The sequence below is a fragment of the Sciurus carolinensis genome, chromosome 6 (assembly GCF_902686445.1).
Source record: "Sciurus carolinensis chromosome 6, mSciCar1.2, whole genome shotgun sequence".
Lineage (NCBI taxonomy): Eukaryota > Metazoa > Chordata > Mammalia > Rodentia > Sciuridae > Sciurus > Sciurus carolinensis.
In genome coordinates this window covers 129,593,543-129,599,542 of record NC_062218.1, presented here as the reverse complement: position 1 = coordinate 129,599,542, position 6,000 = coordinate 129,593,543, and positions in this window count along the sequence as shown.

Here is a 6,000-nt window from a genome sequence, read left to right as displayed (position 1 = left end):
ATAACTTTTTATTTAAAAATTCAGAAGATAAGGATATTGAATATAGATAGATATACTAATGAGAAGAATGGAATTGTTTGGGGGGAGAGAGGATTACATTATACTTAATTGGTTAGTGTTTTTGCAAAATTTATCAAAATTTCATGTGTATCATTTTTGAAAATGTTTTTTCACACAGTATGCTCAATACTGATATCAATCCACAAGTTTAATTCAACATATTCATTGGAAGGCATTTATAGGCATCTAGATTGGAATTTTATTCACTTTTTTCTCTTATTTTTTGGGGGTTCAGGGTAACGGGATTGAACTCAAGGAACTCGAGTTCACACTCCCAGCCATACTCCCAGCCCTATGTTGTATTTTATTTAGAGACAGGGTCTCACTGGGTTGCTTAGTGCCTTGCTTTTGCTGAGGTTGGCTTTGAAATTTCAATCCTCCTGCCTCAGCCTCTCGAGCTGCTGGAATTACAAGTGTGCACCACCATGCCCCACTTTCTCTTGATACTTGTCTTTTAGCATGTGATTTCATTGCCTGTTAATCACTTCCGACTGTAGTGGAAATTCTCAGATGCACAATTAAATGAATTTAGAAATACAGAAATTTCCTTTGCACTTACATCAAGGTCCAAAAAGTGCTGCCAGTACTGTAGTTGAATTTGGAAAATACCTTCCCTTAAATTTGTGTGGAACTAGAATGATCTCACTTCTTTAACCTTTGATACCAGGTGAAGTGAACAAAGTAGCTTGCCACTGTCATTCGAGCAATGTAACTTGTCAGAGAAATTGCTTTACTGAAATATAAGTTTCTATGCAGTAAATGTTTAGCCCAACAGGTATAAGATGTTCAAATCCTGCGTATTTCAAAGAAACTGGCCCTTGGGAGGCAATTTAGTGTGGGAGACAATTTCTAGCCTTTGGAATATACTATCTAAAGAAGAGCAGCTGTCTCTCAGTATCTGCACAGGGTTGGTTCATGGAGAATCAGCATATCCTCAGCTCAAGTCTCTTATATCAAATGGTGTAGTATTTGCATATAATCTATGCGATCATCCTGTACAGTTATAATTCATCACTAGATTATTGATAATCCCTACTACAATGTAAGTTCTATATAAGTAGTTGTTATATTGTATTATTTAGGGAATAGTGACAAGAATGAAAAGTCTGCACACTTTTAGTACAGATGTATTTATTTTTAGATGTACAGTTGCTTAAATCTGTAAATGCAAAATCTGTGGATATGGAGGACTGACAGTATATTTCTATACCTGGGCTTTTGGACCACGTGAGATAGTTTGTGGTGCTAACAGTCTCATTTATGGTGGGGGCTGTAGGCCATACTGCTTCTGTTTTGGCCTCTGGAGAGGTCAGCCATATGGATTCTCCTGCCTATGCGATCAGTTTCCCCCCAAATCCCTGGACACCAAACCTCTAGTGAGTTTCCCTGCTGACAATACTTTGTGGGCCAAATGTCATCACTGAGGGAATTAAAGCCTGTTTGTACAACTCCAATGGGAGAGTCCAACTAAAAGTTTGCATTCAATCTCTCCTAGATTCTGTCCTCTGCACTTTCTCTTGATTTTAATGTGTATTGTTTTCCTGTAATAAACCATAACTATGAATATAATAGTTTTTCTGAATTCTGTGAATACTTCTAGTGAATTATTGAAGCTGAATGTGGTCTTAGAAACCCATAACACAGTTTCAAAGAGAAGAGCTATTTTACCTTATAATCTTAGGTTGAATTAATAAAAAAGCATTATCTAGTGTTCAGCAAAGGCTGATTTCCAGTAACAATGGTTGAGAGCAGTTATTCTCATTTACAACAATTTCAATTTGTATCTGAGCTCAAAAAGGCACAGTAAAACGTTAACATTACTAGTGCTAAGATGTCAACTTTTATAGTAGAGTAAGACAGGACATTTGGCCTTGGAGCCCACACTCCTATATTCATTGCACTATATGTTAGTCAGCTTTCTGTTACAATGACAGAAATACCTGAAATAATCAATTTAAAGGAGGAAAGGTTTATTTTGGCTCACAATTTTGGAGGATTCAGTCCATGGTTGGTTGGCTATTAGGCCCCATCTCTGTGGTTCCACCACCTCCCAATAGAGCCAAGCTGAGGACCAAGACATTAAACATGGGCTTTTTGGTAATATTCCAGATCAAAACAATAGCACATTGTATGCCAGAAGGCAAAAACTCTCTTAATTCTTGCTTCTCATATCTGAGGTTGAATACAGGAAAGGCCAGCACCTTCTGTTTAATGTAAAGGGAAGTTACCATTTTTTTTAAGCAGTTGCTGGACACTGAACCTAGGCTAGGGCCTTGTGCTTGGAAAGCAAGCATGCTACCAACTGAACTATATCCCATCCTGGAAAGTTTCCCTTAAGGTGAGAAGTCTGCACTGAATTCACTTCGCCTGAGGACAGGAGGGAAGGTTTCTGTAAGGGCCAACAGAATATGATTTAAATATGGATTATCCCCTCTGAAATTCATGTTGAAATTAGACCCCCAATGTAACAGGGTTGAGAAGAGATGGGACATTTTTAAGAGCTAATTATGTCATTAAGAGAGATTAATGCAGTTCTCTTAGAACTAGACTAATTACAGCAAGAGTGGGTTGTTATAAAGCCAGGTTTCCTTGTGTGTCTTGGCTTTTCCACACAAGCATATTTGCCCTTCTGCTTTTCAGCTATGCTATGAAGCAGCATGAGGCCCTCACCTGATACAACTACCCACTCTTGGATTTCTGGCCTCTGGAACTGTCAGTTAAATAAACTTCTTTACTTTATAAAGTATCCACTCTTGGATATTGTTTTATATAGTAACAGAAAACAGACCAAATACAGGTCCTAGACATAGCCAGGAGTCTGACTTTATACTTATTACATCAAATCTTTGCAGAGACATTTCTTGAAATACAAAGGCCAGAAGCTTAAGGTAAGTCCTGTCTTTCTGACATGACTTTACACAATTTAAGATTTGGGATAGTCTAATACAGGTTTATACTTTCACAAAAGTCATGGATAATTTGATTTTTTTGTGTGTGTGAATATGGTACTGTGGATTGACCCACAGCTTTGTACATGCTAGGCAAGTGCCATACCACTAAGCTACATTCCTATGCCTTTTTAACATTTTATTTTGAGACCAGGTCTTGAGAAATTGCCCAATCTGGCCTCAAACTTGATTTTGTGTTTGTGTGTGCGTGTGTGTGTGTACCAGGGACTGAACTCAGGGCACTTAATCTCTAAGCCACATTTCCAGCTCTTTTTGTTTTTTATTTTGAGACAGGGTCTTGCTAAATTGTTTAGGATCTCACTGATTTGTTGAGGCTGGCTTTGAACTTGCAATCCTCCTGCCTCAGCCTCCCGAGCTGCTGGTACTATAGGCATGCAATATTGCAGCTGCTGATAACTTGATTTTTAAAAAATTAATTTTATTTTCATTGAAAATATAAACGACACACATGGAAATATTTAAGGAGCAGAAACAAGTATATAATTCAAAGCAAAAGTCTTTCTTGATCCGCTGTCATACTTTTCTCTAATTTAGTTTTGAGCTCGCTCTCTGGAGATTGGCTAAAAATTCTAGCTTTGCCCTGGTGAAGCTCCAGAGGAGGTGTTTACAGTGTGCCTTGCATGAGACAGTTCCTTATCCTTGCAGAGAGTCTAATACCTAATGGTGTAGCCTATGACCAGTAGTCCTTTCAGGAAAGTTGTTTATGTGGCTCTTGTCTAACTTGTATCCTGTTTATTCCTACCAAGACAGTCACTCTCTAAAGGAGTTCTGACCAGGAGGAGAGTTCGGTTTGTGTGTGCTGGTCAGGTGATACAGGCAGCTGACAAGACATGTGTTGAACTAACAGAAGCAATGAATCACTCACAGATTCATGAAAGGAGTGGTGTGCCTGTGAGGTGCATGTCCAGAGATAGCAGAGTGTCCAACCAGTGGGTGGGGAGTAAGAGAGATTGGATTTATGGAACTTGTGGTATGGTCCATCAGGCTTTCCCTTGGGGGTTGCAGATTGATTAGTTTAAAGAAAAAACACAGGAAAGTGGAAACTTATTTACATAACTGTAGCATTGATCATCATGTTTTATTGTGGGGTATGTTGGATTTTGGGTCAGAGAGATGAGGAATAGCTGGGCTGTATCACAAACCACCACTCAGGGAGTGGATTTTCTAACTAGGCCAAAGGTGACAGTATGACTAGGTTTCAAATAACTTGTGTTAGACCTAAAATAGATGCTAAGGCAATGACTATATTAAACCAACTTATGACATCTGGTGTTGGTCATGTGGGTGTATTCAGATTGTGAAAATTCATCAAAATATAAATGTTTAATTTATACACTTTTCTGCATGTGTTTTATGCTTCAATAAAAGTTTAAAAATAAGTTTTTCCTACCATAGATCCACAGATCCCCAACTCTCCCTCCTTCTCTTCTCTTTTCTTTCTCTCCCTCCCTCTCCCTCTCTCTCTCTCTCTCTCTCTCTCTCTCTCTCTCTCTCTCATTTCTTTCTTTCTTGCTGGGGACTGAACCCAAGGACATTTAATCACTGACCTACATCCCCAGCCCTTTTTATTTTTTATTTTGAGACAGGGTCTTGCTAAGTTGCTGAGGCTGTCCTTGATTTTGTGATCCTCTTACTTCAGCTTCCAGACTTCTGGGATTACAGGCATACGCCACTGCACTTGGTTGCATTTCTCTTCTATATAAGCAAGTGCCAGTATATAAGCAAGTTACCAGTATGTTACATATGATTTCAGAAATATTCTCTCTGTATTTAAGTGCATGCATGTACATGTGTCTACCTCTGTTTACACAAATGAAACTACATTATGTATATTATATATGTGTGTGTTCAGAAATACATATATATTGCTTTGTGGTTTTTAGGGTTTTTTTCTTTTTTTAAGTTATCATTATTAAGTCATATTAATTCCATGCATTAATGGATTTCACCATGACATTTCCATACATGCATATATGGTGCTTTGATCCTATCCACCCCACTACTGCTCTCTCCTGTCCTTCTCTTTCTCCCTCCTCCCCGTGTCTGTTTCCCCATCCCTGACAGTACTTCTACTTTCAGGTCATTGGTTGTTTTTTTTTTTTTAAATTTTTTTAGTTGTCGATGGACATTTATTTTATTCATTTATATGTGGTGCTAATAATCAAGCCCAGTGCTTTAAGAATGCTAGGCAAGCACTCTACCACTGAGTTACAACTCCAGCCCCAGGTCATTGTTTTTAAATTTTGTTTTAGTTTCCATATATGATGAATTATAGGCATCTGACCAATTAATATTTACAGAGCCACCTCATTCTTTTTCATGGTTATATAATATTTGATTATAGGAATAAATCAAAATTTCTTTAAAAAATCTTTACTAATGGAAAAGATATAATAGCTGCATCTAGGGAGGGAAGAAGGAGTGGATGAAGATTCAACTTTATTTATAATAGTTTCATTCTTTAAAGTCTACATGAGAGTTCAGGACTTCTGCTTCTGGGAAGTTTAATAGATACACTTTCTCCCATTCCTCTGCTAAGTACAATAAAAATCCCAGCAAAAAGGTCTTTTTAAAAATTTTTTTGTACTAGGGATTGAACCCAAGGGCACTTAACCACTAAGGCACATCCCCAGCCCTTTTTGTATTTTATTTAGAGACAGGGTCTCACTGAGTTGCTTAGGGCCTTGCTAAGTTGTGGACGTTGGCTTTGAATTTGTGATCATCTTGCCTCTGCCTTCTGAGCTGCTGGGATTATAGGCATGTGCCACTGCACCCAGCCCAACAGAAAACATCTTAAATTAAGAATCCAGGGCTGAGGTTGTGGCCCAGTGGTAGAGCACTTGCCTAGCATGTGTGAGGCACTGGGTTCAATCCTCAGCACCACATATAAATAAATAAAATAAAGTTCCATTGATGATTTAAAAAAAAAGAATTTAGCAGGGTGCTGTTGTTGAGTTTTAGGAATATGTAC